This window comes from Zea mays, chromosome 8 (assembly GCF_902167145.1).
Source record: "Zea mays cultivar B73 chromosome 8, Zm-B73-REFERENCE-NAM-5.0, whole genome shotgun sequence".
Lineage (NCBI taxonomy): Eukaryota > Viridiplantae > Streptophyta > Magnoliopsida > Poales > Poaceae > Zea > Zea mays.
In genome coordinates this window covers 167,392,591-167,418,935 of record NC_050103.1, presented here as the reverse complement: position 1 = coordinate 167,418,935, position 26,345 = coordinate 167,392,591, and the positions used below count along the sequence as shown (strand labels likewise).

At 45.1% G+C, this 26,345-nt stretch overlaps 1 pseudogene; it reads left to right on the top strand.

The window, feature by feature from the left end:
• The first annotated feature begins 1,061 nt into the window (after positions 1 to 1,061).
• On the top strand, positions 1,062 to 26,305 carry LOC103637476 (probable nucleolar protein 5-2; annotated as a pseudogene).
• Positions 26,306 to 26,345: the final 40 nt, after the last annotated feature.

Here is a 26,345-nt window from a genome sequence, read left to right as displayed (position 1 = left end):
TAATTTCATCCATGATCCAAAATACAAACAATGTGTGCTAAAACATTACTCACAACGACAATGGGAGACCCGACATTTTGTAGCCTTGCATTGATTCTCCATGGACAATCACCTCCTTTGCAATAACCTCGATATCTGAAAGGTGAGCTTGACTCAATTCCTAACTCAAACTCATTATTCATCGCATACTGCCTCATAGCCAATCTGAATTCTTTCATATCCTTGTACAAACTACCAAACTTCATTATTGGATTAGATCTGTTGCAAACAGATACCCTTTCTTGTGGTATGCAATCAGTGCAGGGCAATGCAGCTGTTTCATCATCAAATTCATCGCTTCGGCGGACACCAAATGGTCTACTGGTAAAAGCATCTTGCCTTTTAGTAGTTTCACGTTCATCTTCTACTAGCAATCCTAACCGATCATACATCACTGACTCAGAGGCAATCTCTTGTTTTCCTTTTTCTTCCCATCTATCATCAATTTGTATTGCACCCCAATCAATTTCTAAAACCTGAAACCAAAGGATAAGACAGGTATGAAGTACTCGGCGCAGGTACATCCGACAAAAAACTGTTGGATATTTGAAATTGAATCAAACCTCCATTCTATGTTGATCCCCAAACAGAAAAACTCGGGGATCCGACAAATCCGAGTTCGGAGCCGGTAGATCCACTCTTTCCACAGGAAGTGTTGAATGTACTCTAGAAGATACCGTGGAGAGGCAAGGAAGGGGTGGCTCACTTTCATCGCCAGGAGATGAATCCGGTGAGTGGGCGCAGCACTCGTCCTCCATGGAGACGAGACGGTGAAGGGAATCGATCGTTGGCGTGAGTCCCTTGGTAGCACGGGCAACACTTGACTGGAGCTTGGTCAGCGTCGCGCGGCTAGGGGTAGATTAGTACACATGAGTACACAACCTTCATCAAACGCAAGAGAACATAAGGTTACAGAGGGCATGAGAATAACCATCCCAATTTGGCGTTGGTGTTTGCTTCATGATACAAAAGTGGCCAAACACAGCTGCAGAGTAGTAGACTAGCGAAGCCGCGCGACGAGAATGTTACAAAGCCAATTAACTCTGCTGGTGCTCTTGGAAACCCCCGCGGGTTTCGCGCTATTCAAGGTGCTTGATGAGGGGAAGCTCGACAAGGTCGAGGTGAGTGACCGCCGCTGCGATTCCTAAGCCTCGTTTCGATTGGGTTTGTTGAGTTTGGCCTGTTCCGCGCTTGTTCATCAAAGTACCTGTGCTATGTCTTTGTGTTCTTGTTTGCAGGATCTGTGGAAGGAGTTCACGACGTCGGACTCAGCGAGAAAGGTTTGCGATTCTCCTCCTAACCTTAAGAGGACAAACGGTTTTTGTTTACCCATACTCCTACAATAGGATCTGTCACGTTGACATTCTACGTGTGTCCTTTTGAGCAAATGGTATCAATTTGACTCTTATTTCGGTGGGACACTGGATTTATCCCGTAGAATATGAAGTTTACTTAGCTTAGGGTAGCTTACTGAATATGTTTCAGAATGCGTTTTCTGTAAGCTATTTCTAACATTTTTCCATTCAAGCCAAGTGCCTGGAGATTTGTGCTGCTATTTCATGCTGATGCCAGTTGTATGCAAATGGATGAAGGCATTTGGAAAACATTGGTACTGTGACCTCTAACAGACTTGCTGGTTTCGTTCAAATGCAAGATAAGAAATAAGAATCCAATGAAATGCAAAATAAAGAAAACGAAAGGAAAATAAAACTTGGTGACTTTGTCCTATCTACCTTCTTTGCTTATGTACCTGAGTTTTCTGTTCTGACTAATACCGTGAACTTCCATGTAGGTGGTTGAGCTGAAGGCTTTTAACAAGTTTGAGAACACATCTGACGCCCTATCTGCAGCAACCCTGATTATTGACAGCAAGCCTAGCAAGGGTCTGCACAAGTTCTTGCAGAAACATTGTCAGGGTGAAACATTAGCTGTGGCTGATTCTAAGCTTGGGAATGCTATAAAAGAAAAGCTGGTCAGTAGTGTTTGCCAATTTTTTTGCTTTCCTTAACATATGGCAAGCCATCCTTAACATATTTATTGCGCTATTGCAGAAAATTGACTGCCTTCATAATAGTGTTGTGATGGAGCTAATGAGAGGGCTGAGAAATCAGCTCACAGAGCTTATAACTGGGTTTGGTGCACAAGACCTTGGTCCAATGAGCTTGGGATTGTCGCACAGCTTGTCTAGATATAAGCTGAAGTTCAGTCCTGAGAAGGCGTGTCTTATATCGGTGCTACTGGCCATCTTATTTATCATGTTGTTATGTGCTCTGTTTTTTGTTTTTATTTTATCAGCATTTGTGCTTGGCATGAATTATTTACCATTTTCCATATTGTACTCATGCATATTTATCCTTCGGTTGCCCTTTGGTGCTGCTACGTTTTCTAGCTTGCACCTGCAATCTCATAATATGTAACATCTTAGTTTTGATTATTGAAGATTCGTCTTGATCTTTGTTACATGTTTAAATGTTTTTTATTGTTTCTATTCTGCAGGTTGATACCATGATTATTCAGGCCATTGGCTTATTGGATGATCTTGATAAGGATCTTAACACTTTTGCCATGAGAGTTCGTGAATGGTATGGCTGGCACTTTCCAGAGCTCACAAAAATAGTTTCAGATAATATTCAGTATGCCAAAGTTGTGAAGATGATGGGTAACAGAGCTAATGCAGTCAACCTTGACTTCTCTGAGGTAATTGTTGACATATAAATATAATCTCCTTGACTATTATGGGGACTGTTTAGTAAGAAGCTCTGTTTTCAGATATTGTCTGATGAAGAGCTAGAAACACAGCTCAAGGAGGCTGCAGTAATATCCATGGGAACTGAAGTTAGTGAACTTGACTTGTTAAATATCAGAGAGCTATGTGATCAAGTGTTGGCCCTTTCTGAGTACAGAGCCCAGTTGTATGACTATTTAAGAAGCAGGATGAACACTATCGCCCCAAATCTGCAGCACTGGTGGGTGAATTAGTTGGTGCCCGCCTTATTGCGCATGGTGGAAGTTTGCTAAACTTGGCCAAGCAACCTGGTAGCACAATTTAGATACTTGGTGCCGAGAAGGTTTGTTACTGCTTATGGATAATTCTCTATTTTTTTTAATTTCCAACTGTTTTTTGTGTGTATCTGAACCTTATGTGCATCAATGCTTAGTATGCCGTAAGTAAACATTATTTGCTTATGTTGTCTGCTAGAACTGTCTAACATCTTGCAAATCATGTGAATTTCTTGTTTGTGACTTCTTTTTAATTGTTTGTTCACTAACACTTTTGTAGTGATTTCAATTGATGGCATGCATCAACTTTATTTGCTTATGTTGTCTGCTAGAATTAGCTTTCTCCACTAAGAACTAAAGGTTGTGTTTCTCTATATGCTTTATTCAAAGCTCTAAAGACAAAGCATTCTACACCCAACTATGGGCTCATCTACCATGCATCCTTAATTGGTAAGGCTTCTCAAAAACATAAGGGAAAAATCTCTCGTTCTCTTGCTGCAAAAACTACTCTTGCCATCAGATATGATGCCCTTGGTGATGGTGAGGACAACTCCATTGGCACTGAGAGTCTACTCAAGGTATATGATGTGTAGAGGTAATTTTATTTTCATAATTTGTATGATACACATGGCCTTGTGACATGTTACAATTGAACAGCTTGAGACACGGCTTCAAGTTCTCGAAGGTAGAGAACTTGGGAAATCTGCTGGTTCCACAAAAGGAAAGCCAAAGATAGAAGTGTATGAAAAGGACAGGAAGAATGGTGCTAGGGCTTTGACGACTCCTGCTAAGGTAAGCTGTGTTATGACATGTTAAAACCCCCAAAAAAAGTTCGACTGAAAGCTGGGCCAACACATCAAGAAATATATTCTCCAGAACCTTGTGTCCTCGTTTTTGTGGGAAACCCTAACCCTAACAAGGGGTTGGGTGTTGTATTAATAGAGTGTGTTAGGTGGGCCTGGCCCATTACATGGGTGAGATGGTAAATACACGGGGTGAACCCCAAACCCTAATCGCGTACTCTAACATCTCCCTGTATAGTCACAACTCTATCATGTACAGATGTTGAGACTGGATCGAAAGTCTATAAATACACTCGACGGAAGCCCATTGGTGAAGATGTCGGTGAACTGTAGCGTGGTGGGGACGCTGAGAACCCGAACGTCACCGACGGCGACCCTTTCGCAGACAAAGTGCAGGTCGATTTACACGTGCTTCGTGCGCTGATGCTGCACGAGGTTGGTGGAGAGGTAGACCGCGCTGACATTGTCGCAGTAGACGAGGCTGGCACGCTGGAGGGGGCTGTGGAACTCGTGGAGCTCGTGGACAAGCTGTCGAAGCCAGGAGACCTTTGCCACGACGTTGGCTACGACGCAGTACTCGGCCTCCGTGCTGGAGTGAGAGACGACGGGCTACCGCTTGGCGGCCTAGGAGACGAGGTTGGCGCCCAGGAACACTTCATAGCCTGAAGTGGAGCGGCGCGTGTCGGGACAGCCGACCCATTGTAGCATCCCAAAAATTCAAATCCTGAAATTTTCTCAAACTTGCTCTAAATGAATTTCATTTAAAAATGTTTGTTTGCGAGTTGATATCAACAAATAAAGTATAGTGGTCTATATTCTCTCTAAAATCCTCCTCAGAATATCCTACAAATATTTTCCCAGTGATCCCCTTCAAATTCTTTCCAGAAATACTGCCCAGATATTTCCCTAGTGATCCCCTTCAAGTTCTTTCCAGAAATACTGTCCAAATATTCCACCGATATATCTCCAAGTATTTTCCTCTTGAGAAATACCTTCAGAATCATTTTTCAAGTCCCTATAAATATTTTCTTCATAACTTTCCTCATGCTCATACATATACGTATGCCTCCAGTGTCATACGGTGAGCTCTACAAGCTAATCTCACTTATACAAGACAAATACATGCTAATCTCCCACTAATCCTCTCATCCTCCCACTAATCCTCTCATCCCTCCCCCTAATCCCCCCACCATGGCTATAAATAGAGGGGCAAGGGCCTCCTCTCATCCCACCCCAAGCCATTTCATGGCAACTCTCTTCCCCCCCACACACACACCCACTCCATGTTCCACACAAGCACACACTAGCACAAGGATCGTTCAATCGTTCTTCGATCGGTCGTCCCCTGTTCTTAGTTTGTTCGTTCGTTCGTTCGATCGTTCGTCCGATCGTTCATGGTTCGTTCGTCCGTTCGTCCGATCGTTCGATCGTTCGTCCGTTCGTTCGTCCAAATAATCTTTTTCCTACCGTTATGCTGCCGAAATTCCGATCGTTCGTTCGTTCGATCATTCGATCGTTCATCATTCGTTCATAGTTCCTATTCATCGTTCATCGTTCGTTCGTAGTCCCTATTCATCGTTCTTCCAGATAATCTTTGTCCTGTCGTTATGCTGCCGAAATTCCGATCGTTCATTCGTCCGATCATTCGATCGTTCGTCCGTTCGTTCATCAAAATAATCTTTTTCCTACCGTTATGCTGCCGAAATTCCGATCATTCGTTCGTTCGATCATTCGATCGTTCATCGTTCGTTCATAGTTCCTATTCATCGTTCATCATTCGTTCATGGTCCCTATTCATCGTTCTTCCAGATAATCTTTGTCCTGCCGTTATGCTGTCGAAATTCCGATCGTTCGTTCGTCCGATCATTCGATCATTCGTCCGTTCATTCATAGTTCCTATTCATCGTTCATCGTTCCTATACATCGTTTATCGTTCGTTCATACGACTATTCACCATCACTATTCACCGTTACTATTCATCATTACTATTCACTGACACTATTCACCATCGTTACTATTCAGTGTTACAATTCATCATCGTTACTATTCATTATCGTTACTACTCATCGATGATATCTAGTAACTTTTTCGTCGTCACTATTCATCGTTACTATTCATCGTTACTATTCATCGATTAGCCGATCACCCTAAATTTTAACTACTCATACATCATGCTGTCCAGTCCACCTAAGACCAGCCAGACCCATATTCCAGTCATACGAACTCCGGTGACTGTGATTTTCCTTCCAGTAGGGAACTTCCCATCTGGTCACCCATCCTGGGTTTCTCCAAGTTGAGCATGCTTAACTTTGAGATTCCTTTGAACCAGGCTTCCAAACTCAGATTCCAAAAATTCTTGTTTCTAAATTCTTATCAAACTATTCCCTATCCAACCATGTCATCCCTTAAGCCTGGTCCATATTCCAGAAAACTCCCAAAATAAACTTGTCCTATATTCTGCCTATAACTCTCCTGTTCATACTAAGTCAGACGATTCATTCGTCACTATTCTCACCAACAGTGAACTTCACTGTGCTACACCACCTACACTTAGCTATAAATACACCCAGCTACCCTCTCCCTCTCCACACACACTCAACACCCTCAGCCAAGGCAAACACCCCACCCACTCAGTTACTCCGCTCTGCCGACTACACACATAGTGTCGCTTCGCCTCCAGTCCACCCTCCTGGTAAGCACCTCCGCTCCACCACCAGTAATATCACAACACCACATGACACAGATTCTACTCAAGACTCTACCCATACATATATCACTATTCTGACCACTATACTAAATATTTGTTGGTATACTTGCTTGTTTGTATGTTTGCTTATTCATGTTGCATAGTTATCGGAGCGTTCGTGCTGTCTCGTGGAGGCCAGATCTACAAGTCTACGCCAGGCGGTGGAGCCAGAAGCCAGTTCCGCGAGCTTCCCTCCCCCCTTCACCGAATAAGCACGGCAAGCTCACTGGATCCCTTTGATGCATAAATTACCTATGATTTTTCAACCACAACCCTCAGCCTGTTATTTTATGCATGATATGATTTTGAGACAAGTTATTATGGCCACCCAGCCGCTTGTCGCAATCAATCCCTGATATATATGTTCCAAATGATTTGAGAACAGGTGTGAGTTTTCAAAAGAAAATGCTTTTCAAAATGTGTGTGATGAAGGGTTTTCACCCTTATCACCTTGTGAGTGGGATAATCAGGGACTCCCTGGTTTAGGGGAGGGCCTAAGGTGTTGGCTCAGCTGGTTTAGGCGTGAGCAGAAGGATTGTCCCCTCATATAAGGACCGGTTTGTCATCTTCACTACCTGTACTCTTTAATAGTACAACCACTCGAGACTGTGTGGGCAGTCACTCAATCTGAACTCGTACGGTCCAACCCCAGGGTTATGAAGGCTGGGGAGCACCGGGAGGATAAGGAGGGGGAAAGTTTTGTCCGGTTTGGACATGGTGGTGGCCTGACTCCTTCCGGATAACCGTTAAGGTTAGGACGTGCGGGGAAAGAAAGAGAGTCGGATTCGGGTCTCATTGGCCATGGGATCGCAGAGCCGAACTAGTGGGTAAAGTGTACCCCTCTGCGCAGAGTTCAAACCTATTCGAATAGTCTATGTCCACAAGAATGGACGAGTCTGGTGTGGTATGGCAATTAATGTTTTGTTTTCCAAAAAAGAGATGCTTTTGAAAAGTGGTTTTTAAAAAGGTTCGGCGGTTGAGCCGTGAGCTATGGTGGACGGGAAGTCCAGTAGCTGTTTTTGAAAATGAAAACCAGTGGGAACTGCTGAGATACCTGGATGGTTTAGTCCAGGGGATTTTGTTATAATACTGAAAAACTTCCTACTCCTTTTGGAGAGGACGCGCTTTGCAAAAATACAAAATGTTTTTCAAAACAACTCTGCATAAAATATTGCTGCTTCTGCAAAATATCCTGAGCTCCACATATTCCATGCATTATATCTGATTTCCCCATTCCACGGGTGAAGGTGGGCTGCTGAGTACGTTTGTACTCACCCTTGCTTATTTGTTGTTTTTCAGAAAAAGGAGATCGGGTAAGAGTTACGACTGTTCCCAACCTTGCCTGTGGCTGTTGGACTGCTGAATTGCTTCACTGCGTATATCGGGCTGCTTCAGCCCCACTCTGATGATATGTCCCGAGTTGTGGACCAACTCTTAAAGTTGTTCGCCACCTTTATAGGTTTGTCTCGTTTACGTAGATCTGGAATCATCTGATGTATAAATGTGTTTACTAGCCTCCTGGGACTAGTAATTGTATCACATTTGAGTCCCAGAGGATCGGGACGCTTCAGGTGGTATCGGAGCTGTTAGGTTGGCCGCAGGACGTAACCCTTAGCCTGATCAAAAGTTTTTGAGTCCAAACTATTTTATTAAAAAAATCTTGATCTCATCCCTTCATTTCAAAAATGTTTTCCCCTTTCATTCTCTCAGAAGTCAGATGGAGGTTCGCTGCCAAACCAGCTTTTGCCAGAAGGAAGATGGTTTCCCCAAGTTGCTGAGAGCATGCACAGTTCGCCTCGGAATCGGGAGTCAGCCAGAGTATGATGGTCGTGAATTCGTCAAGCATGGCACAGAGAAGTGTGTCGTGACTGTATACATTGGATCCAGTCCGCACCATGTGGAATGGAGTGTCACTGCTGGTGGGCACAGATTCAAAGACACCTGCCAAGTCGTCGCTCGCAAGGCACTGAGGGCCCTGTGTCAGATCTATGAAGAAGAAGTGGGCAACACCCCACTCAGATTCTTTCCGCCCTTTCAGAGAGACCGTCCCGCTTGGATGGCCAGGATGCGTGCATTGGACGGGCAGCAGTTGCTTGAGGACGACCCCTCAGTCGTGTACCTCACTGCATACCTGCTCACCCTTGATACACAGTATAATTTCTTGGCTCGGCACCACCGTCAGATGATTGCCCGAGCAGAAGATGCAGAGAAGCGCAACCGTCAACTGCATGTGGATCTCACCACAGCTCAAGCCCGTGCAACTGCCTTGGAGAGTCGTGAAGTCATTGTTGTTGAAGCCCTGAAGCAAGCCAAGGATGAGCACGTCCAGAAGTTGATGGAGGCCTACTTGGTAACCCATAACCAACGTAGAGCCCTGCGGATCCAAGAGCCCGCTTCATCCAACCCAGTTCAACCCAGGAGAGTAGAAGACCCCCAGATTCTTGAAGGTCACCCGGTCTCTACCAGAGGAGAAAAGAAGGCTTGGGAACTCCCGGAAGGAGCCATAGTCTTGGAAGGAATTCCAGTCTCCCCTAAGGCTATGGATAAGTAAGAGCACCCTGAATCCTCCCAAGATCCCCCGCCAGAGTTGTTTGAGCCCCTCACCATGAAGAAGATTCCAGCACCGTCCCTTGAGGTCAAGGAAGAAGCTGCAAGCACCCCGCCAGCACCGCCGCCCTCAGAGGAGCTACAAGAGCCAGTCCCGCTTGAAGAAGAGTTCGACCCTGTCCTGCCATCTCAGTCGCCGCCAGAAGAAGTCATCAACATCAGCTCCCTGTTGACCCATCCAGGAGAAATCTCAGATTGAAGTTGTGCGTCAGCCTTGCCAAAAGAGAAGCTGTCAGATCTAAGTTAGTTATACCCAGTCCTCTGTGTGCATTGGGTAGTGAAGTTTTTCTTCACTTTGGCCAGAGCCCTGCATGTATGAGAGGTAATCGTGTAGACTCGTGTTTTGAAAAACTCTAATTGTGTTGCCCCCTAGGGCATTTCAAAATGAATTTCGCTTGATGTTTTCCTCCCTTTTGAGTGCATATGTGATGCTTTAACGTTAGTGCTCATAAGTTGCATTTAGCATAGTTCTCAATTCAGGAGCCAAGCAATAGTAGTTATGCTTAGCCCCCGAATCTGAGTAGTTCGTGCTTTGGAAAAACTCTATTCTTCCCTTATTCAAAACATTTGATTTGTTTGTGCGTATCATTGCTGAGCTTGCGTGTTTTCTTTCTTTTTAAGAAAGGTTTTCTCTAAAAACATAGATAACAAATTAGAGCTAATCCTCACCTTATGCTTCCATTCTCATCTTAACCCATCTCAAGAGAAAAGTGCCTTACCCAAGAAGATACCAGGAAGCTTACCCTTGAAGCCTGGAATAAGCTACAGAAGCTACCAGTCCAGTCGCTCAGTCAAAAGGACCGACCGTGAGAATCAAAGCACTGCCCCTGAGTCAAAGTAAACAGAAAAAGAGGACAGAAGGAGTTATTACCATACAGAGAGGCAAAGATTCTTGGAACCAGAGACCACAAACATCAGGGTCATCAACCCCACCACTCACCCGTGCCCCCGCAAGCGTGCCCGCCTCCATGCGCACTACCACCGCCCCACGCCCCCTTTACAGCGCACTACCGCCACCCACCCCCCTTTGCAACGCACCCGCTACCGCCATCGTCGCCGGCAACAGCCCCCCTTCCCCTTGTCGCACCTGCTGCCTCGTGTCACCTGCCCCATCACTACCACTCCACACCCCCCCTGAGCACCCCCGCTCGCCTATAACCCCCCCCCCCCAGCTCCCTCAACTCCCATCTCGCTCAAAGCAAAGCACACTCCAGATAAATCCCCTCTGCCAAATCGGAAGCAACTCCATTTTCCACTCCCTCGCCCCTAAGATCACAATGCTTGGTGATTCTTGGGTTGAAGACTGTTGTACATGGTTCATAGTCTTTGGTTTCCTCCTCTGTGTGATGGTAATACTTTTTGATAGAATCCTCCAGTGGGAAGAGCAAAGAGAAAGAAAGAGGCAGTGAAAAGAAAATAGCGAAGAGAAGATAAGAAGAAGGTTCTCCCAAAATCAACCCTGTGTCAGTCATCTCTCCGCAGCGTCTTCAAGTAGCAACAGCAGAAGAAGGCCCCGTAACACCCTTGTTATGAGGTACTTCAAGGAGTTCAAATACCCAAGATTCAAGAGTTCTACCCTCATTCTTTGTAAGTGGGGTAGTATTCCAGTAAGGTTCCTGCTGTGGAGAAAAAGGAGAAGACTTGTAGCAAGCTTGTGGAGGACCAGATCATCAAAGCATATAAGTTTCTGGATGAGAAGTGGTCACCCGAGTTTTGTTGATGAAGCACCAGAAGACTAATCAAGAAAGCAAGCCATGTGGGAGTTCGCAAGAGAAAGGTTTGCGTGTTGGCATCAATGCTTCCTCAATAAGCTAGCTGCCAAGCGAAAGCCAGAAGCCTGAAGATGATCTTTGAGTAGCCAGAATCAGCGTTTGCAATCAGCAACCAGATGCTCCACCAGGCCAGATCTTGTTCAAGTTCCATCTCCTCGAAGAGTTGCAAAGTGAAGATATGTAGCTGAAGTAAAGCTATACCCATAACCCTTCTAAGCCGAATCTCGAGGACGAGATTCATTTTAAGTGGGGTAGATTTGTAGCATCCCAAAAATTCAAATCCTGAAATTTTCTCAAACTTGCTCTAAATGAATTTCAAATTTCATTTAAAAATGTTTGTTTGCGAGTTGATATCAACAAATAAAGTATAGTGGTCTATATTCTCTCTAAAATCCTCAAAATATCCTACAAATATTTTCCCAGTGATCCCCTTCAAATTCTTTCCAGAAATACTGCCCAGATATTTCCCTAGTGATCCCCTTCAAGTTCTTTCCAGAAATACTGTCCAAATATTCCACCGATATATCTCCAAGTATTTTCCTCTTGAGAAATACCTTCAGAATCATTTTTCAAGTCCATATAAATATTTTCTTCATAACTTTCCTAATGCTCATACGTATATGTATGCCTCCAGTGTCATACGGTGAGCTCTACAAGCTAATCTCACTTATACAAGACAAATACATGCTAATCTCCCACTAATCCTCTCATCCTCCCACTAATCCTCTCATCCCTCCCCCTAATCCCCCCACCATGGCTATAAATAGAGGGGCAAGGGCCTCCTCTCATCCCACCCCAAGCCATTTCATGGCAACTCTCTTCCCCCCCCCACACACACACCCACTCCATGTTCCACACAAGCACACACTAGCACAAGGATCGTTCGATCGTTCTTCGATCGTTCGTCCCCTGTTCTTAGTTCGTTCGATCGTTCGTCCGATCGTTCGATCGTTCGTCCGATCGTTCATGGTTCGTTCGTCCGTTCGTCCGATCGTTCGATCGTTCGTCCGTTCGTTCGTCCAAATAATATTTTTCCTACCGTTATGCTGCCAAAATTCCGATCGTTCGTTCGTTCGATCATTCGATTGTTCATCGTTCGTTCATAGTTCCTATTCATCGTTCATCGTTCGTTCATAGTCCCTATTCATCGTTCTTCCAGATAATCTTTGTCCTGTCGTTATGCTGCCGAAATTCCAATCGTTCGTTCGTCCGATCATTCGATCGTTCGTCCGTTCGTTCATCCAAATAATCTTTTTCCTACCGTTATGCTGCCGAAATTCCGATCGTTCGTTCGTTCGATCATTCGATCGTTCATCGTTCGTTCATAGTTCCTATTCATCGTTCATCGTTCGTTCACGGTCCCTATTCATCGTTCTTCCAGATAATCTTTGTCCTGCTGTTATGCTGTCGAAATTCCGATCGTTCGTTCGTCCGATCATTCGATCATTCGTCCGTTCGTTCATAGTTCCTATTCATCGTTCATCGTTCCTATTCATCATTCGTTCATACGACTATTCACCAGCACTATTCACTGTTACTATTCATCATTACTATTCACTGACCCTATTCACCATCGTTACTATTCAGTGTTACTATTCATCATCGTTACTACTCATCGATGATATCTAGTAACTTTTTCGTCGTTACTATTCATCGTTACTATTCATCGATTAGCCGATCACCCCAAATTTCAACTACTCATACATCATGCTGTCCAGTCCACCTAAGACCAGCCAGACCCATATTCCAGTCATACGAACTCCGGTGACTGTGATTTTCCTTCCAGTAGGGAACTTCCCATCTGGTCACCCATCCCGGGTTTCTCCAAGTTGAGCACGCTTAACTTTGAGATTCCTTTGAACCAGGCTTCCAAACTCAGATTCCAAAAATTCTTGTTTCTAAATTCTTATCAAACTATTCCCTATCCAACCATGTCATCCCTTAAGCCTGGTCCATATTCCAGAAAACTCCCAAAATACTCTTGTCCTATATTCTGCCTATAACTCTCCTGTTCATACTAAGTCAGACGATTCATTCGTCACTATTCTCACCAACAGTGAACTTCACTGTGCTACACCACCTACACTTAGCTATAAATACACCCAGCTACCCTCTCCCTCTCCACACACACTCAACACCCTCAGCCAAGGCAAACACCCCACCCACTCAGTTACTCCGCTCTGCCGGCTACACGCATAGTGTCGCTTCGCCTCCAGTCCACCCTTCTGGTAAGCACCTCCGCTCCACCACCAGTAATATCACAACACCACATGACACAGATTCTACTCAAGACTCTACCCATCCATATATCACTATTCTGACCACTATACTAAATATTTGTTGGTATACTTGCTTGTTTGTATGTTTGCTTATTCATGTTGCATAGTTATCGGAGCGTTCGTGCCGTCTCGTGGAGGCCAGATCTGCAAGTCTACGCCAGGCGGTGGAGCCAGAAACCAGTTTCGCGAGCTTCCCTCCCCCCTTCGCCGAATAAGCACGACAAGCTCACTGGATCCCTTTGATGCATAAATTACCTATGATTTTTCAACCACAACCCTCAGCCTGTTATTTTATGCATGATATGATTTTGAGACAAGTTATTATGGCCACCCAGCCGCTTGCCGCAATCAATAATCCCTGATATATATGTTCCAAATGATTTGAGAACAGGTGTGAGTTTTCAAAAGAAAATGTTTTTCAAAATGTGTGTGATGAAGGGTTTTCACCCTTATCACCTTGTGAGTGGGATAATCAGGGACTCCCTGGTTTAGGGGAGGGCCTAAGGTGTTGGCTCATCTGGTTTAGGCGTGAGCAGAAGGATTGTCCCCTCATATAAGGACCGGTTTGTCATCTTCACTACATGTACTCTTTAATAGTACAACCACTCGAGACTGTGTGGGCAGTCACTCAATCTGAACTCGTACGGTCCAACCCCAGGGTTATGAAGGCTGGGGAGCACCGGGAGGATAAGGAGGGGTAAAGTTTTGTCCGGTTTGGACATGGTGGTGGCCTGACTCCTTCCGGATAACCGTTAAGGTTAGGACGTGCGGGGAAAGAAAGAGAGTCGGATTCGGGTCTCATTGGCCATGGGATCGCAGAGCCGAACTAGTGGGTAAAGTGTACCCCTCTGCGCAGAGTTCAAACCTATTCGAATAGTCTGTGTCCACAGGAATGGACGAGTCTGGTGTGGTATGACAATTAATGTTTTGTTTTCCAAAAAAAGAGATGCTTTTGAAAAGTGGTTTTTAAAAAGGTTCGGCGGTTGAGCCGTGAGCTATGGTGGACGGAAAGTCCAGTAGCTGTTTTTGAAAATGAAAACCAGTGGGAACTGATGAGATACCTGGATGGTTTAGTCCAGGGGATTTTGTTATAATACTGAAAAACTTCCTGCTCCTTTTGGAGAGGATGCGCTTTGCAAAAATACAAAATGTTTTTCAAAACAACTCTGCATAAAATATTGTTGCTTCTGCAAAATATCCTGAGCTCCACATATTCCATACATTATATCTGATTTCCCCATTCCACGGGTGAAGGTGGGCTGCTGAGTACGTTTGTACTCACCCTTGCTTATTTGTTGTTTTTCTGGAAAAAGGAGATCGGGTAAGAGTTACGACTGTTCTCAACCTTGCCTGTGGCTGTTGGACCGCTAAATTTCTTCACTGCGTATATCGGGCTGCTTCAGCCCCACTCTGATGATATGTCCCGAGTTGTTGACCAACTCTTAAAGTTGTTCGCCACCTTTATAGGTTTGTCTCGTTTAAGCAGATCTGGAATCATCTGATGTATAAATGTGTTTACTAGCCTCCTGGGACTAGTAATTGTATCACATTTGAGTCCCAGAGGATTGGGACGCTTCAGGTGGTATCGAAGCTGTTAGGTTCAGCAGTGATGCTGAGGAAGTGGTGGAGGGCCCCCAGGTCCTTCACCGCGAACTCCCGCTTGAGGGCAATGATCGTGCACCGGAGGAGATCAGCGGTGGATGTCATGAGCACAATGTCGTCAACGTAGAGCAGCAGGTGCGGTGTCGTTGCCGCACCGGTAGATGAAGAGTGATGTATCATACTTGGCCTCGACGAAGCCAATGGAGGCCAAGTAGGAGGTAAAGCGACTCTACCAAGCCCGCGGCGCCTGCTTGAGGCTGTAGAGGGAGCGGTTCAGCCGGCAGACCAGATCCGGGCGAGCGACGTTGACGAAGCCGGTGGGCTGGCTACAGTAGACAGTCTCTATTAGAGTGCCATGGAAGAAGGCATTCTTGACGTCGAGCTGATGGATCGCCTAGTCCCGGGAGAGGGCAAGAGAGAGGACGATGCGAACGGTGGTGTCGTGGCGAACTTGACGACGGGGCTGAAGGTCTCGTCGTAATCTACCCCGGGGCGCTGGGTGAAGCCCCGAAGGACCGAACGGGCCTTGTAGTGGTCGAAGGAGCCGTTCGAGGTCAGCTTGTGGCGAAAGAGCCACTTGTCGGTGACCACATTGGTGCTTGGAGGACACGGCACCAGGTCCCAGGTGTGGTTGGCCAGTAGGGCCGTGTACTCCTCCATAGCACGACGCCAGTGTGGGTCAGCGAGGGCGGTGCGAACAAAGGAGGGGACCGGGGAGGCCTCTGGAGGAGCGGCGGTCGTATCAGCGACCAAAATCAGCTGGTTGACGGGGCGAAGAACGCCGACGGCACGCCGAGTCACCATCGGATGGATGTGTCTGAGGTCACGGTGGATGGCGACCGAATGATACACAGGCGGCTCAGAGCAGGCCGCCGGGAGGTCGGGGATCGCGGGTGTGGCCGGCTCGCGGTGGTGATAGACGATGGCGGGGTCAACAAAGCGAGCCAAGCTCGTCGTCGGGCTCAGATCCGTGCTTACCGAGGGAGTGGCGCGCTCACAGTGGTGGTTGACAAGGGCAGAATCGGCGAAGCGAGTCGCGCTCGTCGACGGGCTCAGATCTGTGGGTGCCGAGGGAGTGGCGCGCTCACGGTGGTGGTTGACGAGGGCAGAATCGGTGAAACGAGTCGCGCTCGTCGACGGGGCCACACGTGGCGCTGGCATGGTCAACGGGGCCGCGCGAGGTGCGGGAAGAGGCGCGAGCAGAGGCGTCGAAGCTGCACGTGGTGCGGGCAACGGCGCGAGGCGGGGTGCCTGGGGTGCAGGGGTAATCGGATCAAACTTAAGAAGGGAGTCGAGATCGGTAGGTGGGGGAGGAGCAGCAAGGGGAAACACATCTTCGTCAAAGACGACGTGACGAGAGATGATGTTGTGTGAGGCGAGTTCAAGACAACGATACCCTTTGTGGTCAGGGGAGTAGCCAAGGAAGAGGCAGCGAGTGGAGCGAGGAGATAACTTATAAGGAGAGGTGGTGGGCAGGGGCCAGCGATGGGGGGTGCAGCAGCAGCTGTTGGGCAGGGAGGGAGGGGAGAGAAATGGAACTAACCTATCTTTGATACCATGTGGGAACCTGAAAGTCGCCTAGAGGGGGGTGAATAGGCAAATCTGAAATTTATAAACTTTAAGCACAACTACAAGCCGGGGTTAGCGTTAGAAATAAAGTCGAGTCCGAAAGAGAGGGCGAAAACAAATCAACCAAATAAATAGAGCGGATGACACGGTGATTTGTTTTACCGAGGTTCGGTTCTTGCAAACCTACTCCCCGTTGAGGTGGTCACAAAGACCGGGTCTCTTTTAACCCTTTCCCTCTCTCAAACGGTCACCTAGACCGAGTGAGATTTTCTCCTTAATCAACGGGTCACTTAGACACCTTATAAGGACCACCACAACTTGGTGTCTCTTGCTTGATTACAAGTTGCTTGAGAACAAGAATGGAGGAAGAAGAAAAGCGATCCAAGCGACAATAACTCAAATGAACACAAATATCTCTCTCACTAGTCACTAATTGTTTGGAGTGATCTTGGACTTGGGAGAGGATTTGATCTCTTGTTTGTGTCTTGGAGTGAAGTCTAGAGCTCTTGTATTGAATGCAATGGCTGAAAACTTGGATGCCTTGAAGTGTGGTGGTTGAGGGTATTTATAGCCCCAACCACCAAAATTGTCGTTGGGGAGGCTGTCTGTCGATGGGCGCACCGGACAGTCCGGTGCGCCAGCCACGTCACCCAACCGTTAGGGTTCGACTGTTGGAGCTCTAACAGATTGGGGCACCGGACAGTCCAGTGCCGCACCGGAGAGTCACTGTTCACTGTCCGGTGCGCCTTCTAGCGCTGCTCTGACTCTGCGCGTGCTGTCCGCGCACTGTTCACTGTTCACTGTTCACTTTTGCAGACGACCGTTGGCGCAATAGTCGTTGCTCCGCATGGCACACCGGACAGTCCGGTGCTACACCGGACAGTCCGGTGAAATATAGCGGAGTGGCTCTCCCAAAACCCGAAGCTGAGCAGTTCAGAGTTGATCTCCCTGGTGCACCGGACAGTCCGGTGGCACACCGGACGGTCCAGTGCGCCAGACCAGGGCAGGCTTCGGTTAGTTTTGCTCCTTTATTTTTGAATCCTATCTTGGACTTTTTATTGGTTTGTGTTGAACTTTTGGCACCTGTAGAACTTATCATCTAGAGCAAACTAGTTAGTCCAATTATTTGTGTTGGGCAATTCAACCACCAAAATCATTTAGGAAAAGGTTTGACCCTATTTCCCTCTCAATCTCCCCCTTTTTGGTGATTGATGCCAACACAAACCAAAGCAAATATATAAGTGCATAATTGAACTAGTTTGCATAAGGCAAGTGCAAAGGTTGCTTGGAATTAAACCAATTAATACTTTTATAAGATATGCATGGATTGCTTTCTTTTAACATTTTGGACCACGCTTGCACCACTTGTTTTTGCAAATTTTTGGAAATTCTTTTTCAAAGCCTTTTTGCAAATAGTCAAAGGTATATGAATAAGATTTCGAGAAGCATTTTTAAGATTTGAAATTTTCTCCCCCTGTTTCAAATGCTTTTCCTTTGACTAAACAAAACTCCCCCTGGATGAAATTCTCCTCTTAGTGTTGAAGAGGGTTTTTCAAATTGAAAGAATGTCAAATATTTGAGATACCAAATTTTGAAAAACTCCTCCTTAAAATATAGATGTAGTTTGAGATAGAATTTCTTAGAGGAATACTAATTTTAAAGATACCAATTGAAGAACATTTAAAAAACTTAAACTTGTTTTGAAAATTTTTGAAATTGGCGTGGTGGTGCGATCCTTTTGCTTTGGGCTAATACTCTCTCCCCCTTTGGCATTAATCGCCAAAAATGGAGTCTTTAGAGCCCTTTTTAAATTCTCTCCCCCTTCGGCAAACAATATATGAGTGAAGCATTATACCAATGTGGAGAGCGATGCGAAGTGACGGCGAAGGGTGGAGTGGAAGCCTTGTCTTCGCTGAAGACTCCATTTCCCTTTCAATCTATGACTTAGCATAAGAATACACTTGAAAACACATTAGTCATAGCACATGAAAGAGATATGATCAGAGGTATATAAATGAGATATGTGTGCAAAGTATCAATCAAAATTCCGATAATCAAGAATGTTTAGTTCATTCCTAAGTTTGGTAAAGGTTTTCTCATCTAATGGTTTGGTAAATATATCGGCTAATTGTTCTTTGGTGCTAACATAAGCAATCTCGATATCCCCCTTTGTTGGTGATCCCTCAAAAAGTGATACCGAATGGCTATGTGTTTAGTGCGGCTGTGTTCAACGGGATTATCTGCCATGCGGATTGCACTCTCATTATCACATAGGAGAGGGACTTTGGTTAATTTGTAGCCATAGTCTCTAAGGGTTTGCCTCATCTAAAGCAATTGCGCGCAACAATGGCCTGCGGCAATGTACTCGGCTTCGGCGGTAGAAAGAGCTACTGATTTTTGTTTCTTTGAAGCCCAAGACACCAGAGATCTTCCCAAAAACTGACAAGTCACTGATGTGATCTTTCTATCAATTTTACACCCTGCCCAATCAGCATCTGAGTAACCTATTAGATCAAAAGTGGATCCCTTGGGGTACCAAAGACCAAACTTAGGTGTATGAACTAAATATCTCAATATTCGTTTTACGGCCCTAAGGTGAACTTCCTTAGAATCGGCTTGGAATCTTGCACACATGCATACGGAAAGCATAATATCCTGTCGAGATGCACATAAATAGAGTAAAGATCCTATCATCGACCGGTATACCTTTTGATCTACGGATTTACCTCCCGTGTCGAGGTCGAGATGCCCATTGGTTCCCATGGGTGTCTTGATGGGCTTGGCATCCTTCATTCCAAACTTGGTAAGTATATCTTGAATGTACTTGGTTTGGGATGAAGGTGCCCTCTTGGAGTTGCTTCACTTGAAATCCTAAGAAATATTTCAACTCCCCCATCATAGACATCTCGAATTTTTGAATCATAAACCTATTAAACTCTTCACAAGTAGATTTGTTAGTAGACCCAAATATGATATCATCAACATAAATTTGGCATACAAACAAATCATTTGCAATAGTTTTAGTAAAGAGAGTAGGATCAGCTTTGCCGACTTTGAAGCCATTAGTGATAAGGAAATCTCTTAGGCATTCATATCATGCTCTTGGGGCTTGCTTGAGCCCATAAAGCGCCTTAGAGAGTTTATACATATGGTTAGGGTACTCACTATCTTCAAAGCCGGGAGGTTGCTCAACATAGACCTCTTCCTTGATTGGTCCAAAGAGGAAGGCACTTTTCACGTCCATTTGATAGAGCTTGAAGCCATGGTAAGTAGCATATGCAAGTAATATACGAATTAACTCTAGCCTAGCTACGGGTGCATAGGTTTCACCGAAATCCAAACCTTCGACTTGTGAATATCCCTTGGCCACAAGTCGGGCTTTGTTCCTTGTCACCACACCATGCTCATCTTGCTTGTTGCGGAAGACCCACTTGGTTCCTACAACATTTTGGTTAGGACGTGGAACAAGATGCCATACCTTATTTCTCGTGAAGTTGTTGAGTTCCTCTTGCATTGCCAACACCGAATCCGAATCCCTTAATGCGTCTTCCACCCTATATGGCTCAATAGAAGACACAAAGGAGTAATGTTCACAAAAATGAGCGACACGAGATCGAGTGGTTACCCCCTTATGAATGTCGTCGAGGATGGAGTTCACTGGGTGATCTCTTTGTATCGCTTGGTGGACTCTTAGGTGAGGCGGTCTTTGACTTTGATCATCTTCCTTGTCTTGATCAACTTCATCTCCCCCTTGATCGTTGTCCTCCTCTTGAGGTGGCGCTTCTTGATCTTCATTTTCATCATCTTGAGCTTGGTCCTCATCTTGAGTTGGTGGAGATGCTTGCATGGAAGATGACGGTTGATCTTGTGCTTTTGTGAGCTCTTCGGATTCCTTAGGACACACATCTCCAATGGACATGTTCTTTAGTGCGACGCATGGAGCCTCTTCATCATCTAGCTCATCAAGATCAACTTGCTCTACTTGAGAGCCATTAGTCTCATCAAACACAATGTCACAAGAAACTTCATCTAGTCCCGTGGACTTGTTGAAGACTCTATATGCCCTTGTGTTTGAGTCATAACCAAGTAAAAAGCCTTCTATAGCCTTAGTTGCATATTTAGATTTTCTACCTCTTTTAACAAGAATAAAACATTTGCTACCAAAGACTCTAAATTATGAAACATTGGGCTTTTTACCGGTTAGGAGTTCATATGATGTCTTCTTGAGGATTCGGTGAAGGTAGAGTCGGATGATGGCGTAGCAAGCGGTGTTGATTGCTTCCGCCCAAAACCGATCCGAAGTCTTGTATTCATCAAGCATGGTCCTCGCCATGTCAAGTAGAGTTCTATTCTTTCTCTCCACTACATCATTTTGTTGAGGTGTGTAGGGAGAAGAGAACTCATGCTTGATGCCCTCATTCTCGAGAAAGCCTTCAATTTGAGAGTTCTTTAACTTCGTCCCATTGTCGCTTCTAATCTTTTTGATCCTTAAGTCGAACTCATTTTGAGCCCGTCTCAAGAATCCCTTTAAGGTTTCTTGGGTTTGAGATTTATACTGCAAAAAGAACACCCAAGTGAAGCGAGAATAATCATCCACAATTACAAGACAATACTTACTCCCGTCGATGCTTATGTAAGCGATCGGGCCGAATAGATCCATGTGGAGTAGCTCAAGTGGCCTATCGGTCGTCATGATGTTCTTGTGTGGATGATGAACACCAACTTGCTTCCCTGCTTGACATGCGCTACAAACCATGTCCTTCTCAAAATGAACATTTGTTAGTCCCAAGATGTGCTCTCCCTTTAGAAGCTTGTGAAGATTCTTCATCCCAACATGGGCTAGTCGATGATGCCAGAGCCAACCCATATTAGTCTTAGCAATTAAGCAAGTATCAAGTTCAGCTCTATTAAAATCAACTAAGTATAACTGACCCTCTAATACTCCCTTAAATGCTACTGAATCATCACTTCTTCTAAAGACAGTAACACCTATATCTGTAAAAAGACAATTGTAGCCTATTTTGCATAATTGAGAAACAGAAAGCAAATTGTAATCTAAAGAATCTACAAGAAAAACATTGGAAATAGAATGGTCAGGTGATATAGCAATTTTACCAAGTCCTTTGACCAAACCTTGATTTCCATCCCCGAATGCGATAGCTCTTTGAGGATCATTGTTTTTCTCATAGGAGGAGAACATCCTTTTCTCTCCAGTCATGTAGTTTGTGCACCCGCTATCAATGATCTAACTTGAGCCCCCGGATGCATAAACCTACAAAACAAGTTCAGACCTTGTTCTTACGTATATCCAAACGGTCTTGGGTCCTTTCACATTAGAAACAAGCACCTTGGGTATCCAAACACAAGTCTTGGAGCCCTTGTGTTTGCCCCCAACATATTTGGCAACTACTTTGCCTGATTTGTTAGTTAAAACATAAGAAGCATCAAAAGTCTTAAATGAAACATTAGGTTCATTTGATGCAATAGGAGATTTCTTTTTAGGCAATTTAACATGAGTGGATTGACAAGAACTAGATGCTTCACTCTTATACATAAAAGCATGATGAGAGACAGAGTGAGACTTCCTATAATGAATTCTCCTAATCTTATGCTCGGGATAACCAGCAGGATATAAAATATAGCCCTCGTTATCCTGAACCATGGGAGCTTTGCCCTTAACAAAGTTAGACAATTTTTTAGGGGCATTAAGTTTAACATTGCCTCCCTGTTGGAAGCCAATGCCATCCTTAATGCCAGGGCGTCTCCCACTATAGAGCATGCTTCTAGCAAATTTGAATTTTTCATTTTCTATCTCATGCTCATTAATTTTAGCACTAAGTTGAGATATGTGATCATTTTGTTGTTTAATTAAAGCTAGGTGATCATGGATAGCATCAACATTAATGTCTCTACATCTAATACAAATGGAAACATGATCAACAGTAGATGTAGAGGGTTTGCAAACATTTAATTCATCAATCTTAGCATGTAAAATAGCATTCTCATTTCTAATATTGGAAATAGAATTATTGCAAACATTTAAATCCTTAGCCTTAGCAATTAAATTACCATTTTCAATCTTAAAGCTAGAAAGTGATTCATTCAACTTGTCAATTTGAGAAATCAAACTAACATTATCATTTTTGAGGTTGACAAGAGAATCATCACAAACATTTAATTTCTCAACCTTAGCAATTAATTTTGCATTCTCAGTTCTAAGGTTGGAGATAGTATCATGGCAAATGCTAAGCTCACTAGTCAATTTTCACATTTTTCTATCTCCTGAGCATAAGCATTTTAACCTTAACATGCTTCTTGTTTTCCTTAATAAGAAAGTCCTCTTGGCTATCCAAAAGTTTATCCTTCTCATGAATAGCACTAATTAATTCATTCAATTTTTTTTTTGTTGCATGTTTAGGTTGACAAAAAGAGTGAGCAAGTCATCCTCATCATCACTAGAGCTAGCCTCATCACTAGATGTTGCATATTTAGTGGAAGCTCTAGATTTTACCTTCTTCTTTTTGCCATCCTTTGCCATGAGGCACTTGTGGCCGATGTTGGGGAAGAGGAGGCCTTTGGTGACGGCGATGTTGGTGGCGTCCTCATCGGAGGAGGAGTCAGTGGAGCTTTCAATCTCTCATCGGAGTCCCATTCCCGACACACTTGGCATCATCGCCCTTCTTCTTGTAGTACTTCTTCTTTTCATTCCTCCTTCCCTTCTTGTCGTCGCTCTTGTCACTATCACTTGATAATGTACATTTAGCAATAAAATGATCGGGCTTACCACACTTGTAGCAAACTTTCTTGGAGCGGGGCTTGTAATCTTTCCCCCTCCTTTGCTTGAGGATTTGGCGGAAGCTCTTGATTATGAGCGCCATCTCCTCGTTGTCGAGCTTGGAGGCGTCGATGGGGAGCCTACTTGACGTAGACTCTTCTTTCTTTTCCTCCGTCGCTTTGAATGCGACGGGTTGCACCTCGGGTGTGGAGGTGGCGCCTCGCTCGATGATTTGTTTGGAGCCTTTGATCATCAATTCAAAGCTCACAAACTTTCCTATAACCTCCTCGGGAGATATTAGCTTGTATCTAGGATCACCACGAATTAATTGAACTTGTGTAGGGTTAAGAAAAACGAGTGATCTTATAATAACCTTGACCATTTCATGGTCATCCCATTTTGTGCTCCTGAGGTTGCGCACTTGATTCACCAAGGTCTTGAGACGGTTGTACATAGCTTGTGGCTCCTCACCTTGGTTGAGCATGAATCGATCGAGCTCCCCCTCGATCGTCTCCCGCTTGGTGATCTTGGTCACCTCATCTCCTTCGTGCGCGGTCTTGAGCACGTTCCAAATCTCTTTGGCACTCTTCAATCCTTGCACCTTATTATACTCTTCTCGACTTAGAGAGGCGAGGAGTATAGTAGTGGCTTGGGAGTTGAAGTGTCGGATTTGGTCAACCTCCTCCGAATCATAGTCCTTGTCCCCTTCCTTCAGTACCTGCGCTCCACACTCAACAATATCCCATATGCTTTTGTGGACTGAGGTTAGGTGATGCCTCATTTTATCACTCCACATAGAATAATCTTCACCGTAAAAAACCGGTGGTTTGTCTAATGGGACAGAAGTAATGGAGTGCGTTTGGAAATGCGAGGATAGCAGAGGGGCATCTTACTATACTTCTTGCGCTCATGGCGCTTAGAAGTGGCGGATGTCGATTCGAAGCGGGAGGTGGAAGGTGACGAAGAGTCGGTCTCGTAGTAGACCACTTTCTTCATCTTCTTCTTTCTGTCACCTTTCCGTTGTGTCTTGATGGAGGAAGAGGATTCCTCCTTTAGCTTGTGGCCGGACTCCCTTGAGTGGGTTCTCCCCGAGCTTGCGAACTTGTCGCCGTCGGTCCCAATCTCCCTCTTGGCGGATGCTCCCGACATCACTTCGAGTGGTTAGACTCTAATGAAGTACCGGGCTCTGATACCAATTGAAAGTCGCCTAGAGGGGGGGTGAATAGGTAAATCTGAAATTTATAAACTTTAAGCACAACTACAAGCCGGGGTTAGCGTTAGAAATAAAGTCGAGTCCGAAAGAGAGGGCGAAAACAAATCAACCAAAGAAATAGAGCGGATGACACGATGATTTGTTTTACCGAGGTTCGGTTCTTGCAAACCTACTCCCTGTTGAGGTGGTCACAAAGACCGGGTCTCTTTCAACCCTTTCCCTCTCTCAAACGGTCACCTAGACCGAGTGAGCTTTTTTCCTTAATCAACGGGTCACTTAGACCCCTTATAAGGACCACCACAACTTGGTGTCTCTTGCTTGATTACAAGTTGCTTGAGAATAAGAATGGAGGAAGAAGAAAAGTGATCCAAGCGACAAGAACTCAAATTAACACAAATATCTCTCTCTCACTAGTCACTAATTGTTTGGAGTGATCTTGGACTTGGGAGAGGATTTGATCTCTTGTTTGTGTCTTGGAGTGAAGTCTAGAGCTCTTGTATTGAATGCAATGGCTGAAAACTTGGATGCCTTGAAGTGTGGTGGTTGAGGGTATTTATAGCCCCAACCACCAAAATGGCCGTTGGGGAGGCTGTCTGTCGATGGGCGCACCGGACAGTCCGGTGCGCCAGCCACGTCACCCAACCGTTAGGGTTCGACCATTGGAGCTCTGACAGATTGGGGCACCGGAGAGTCACTGTTCACTGTCTGGTGCGCCTTCTGGCGCTGCTCTGACTCTGCGCGCGCTGTCCGCGCACTGTTCACGTTCACTGTTCACTTTTGCAGACGACCGTTGGCGCAGTAGCCGTTGCTCCGCATGGCACACCGGACAGTCCGCTGAATTATAGCGGAGTGGCTCTCCAAAAGCCTGAAGCTGAGCAGTTTAGAGTTGATCTCCCTGGTGCACCGGACACTGTCCGGTGGTGCACCGGACAGCGGACAGTCCGGTGCGCCAGACCAGGACAGCCTTCGGTTGGTTTTGCTCCTTTCTTTTTGAACCATATCTTGGACTTTTTATTAGTTTGTGTTGAACTTTTGGCACATGTAGAACTTATCATCTAGAGCAAACTAGTTAGTCCAAATATTTGTGTTGGGCAATTCAACCACCAAAATCATTTAGGAAAAGGTTTGACCCTATTTCCCTCTCAGAACCCTAACCCTAACAAGGGCTTGGTGTTGTACTAATAGACTGTGTTAGGTGGGTTTGACCCATTACAGGGGTGAGATGGTAAATACATGGGGTGAACCCAAATCCTAGTCGGGTACTCTAACAGTTTTGGATTGTTTGCTAAAGTATCCTTAGGCAAATACTCCTTTTGTTGCAGTAGGTTTGTATTTTATATTGCTCTAGAAGTACTCCACTAAGGAACATGTTTTGACTTGATGTTTTGCTTTTTTTCTAGACATACAATCCCGCAGCTGATCTGGTGCTCGGACAATCCACGGAAGAAACACCAAAGAAGTCCGAATTGGCTTCAAAGAAGAGGAAACATCATGAGGCCGAAGCTGCACCCACAGCAGAGCCTGAAGAGGATGGTGGCCAGGAGGATCGGAAGAAGAAAAAGAAGTCCAAGGAAAGCGATGAGAGTCCTGCTGCTGAAGCTGATGGTGAGAAGAAAAGGAAAAGGAAGTCCAAGGAGGGCGAGGAGCCTGCTGTGGCTGCCTCAGAAGGTGAGAAGAAGAAGAAAAAGAACAAATCTGACGCGGACGGTGAGGATGTTGCAGTGCAAACCGAAGCGTCTGGTAAGAAAGATAAGAAGAAAAAGAAGAAAAGGCATTGCCGATGACGAGTGAGGCATTCTCTCGTTATGAGAAAAGAACGAATCAGAGGATCGGATTGGCTGTTCTGAAGAATGGGTACCACAGGTTAGAAACCATGTTTAGGGCTAGTTTGGGAACACTAATTTCCCATGGGATTTTCATTTTTCCAAGGGAAAATGAAC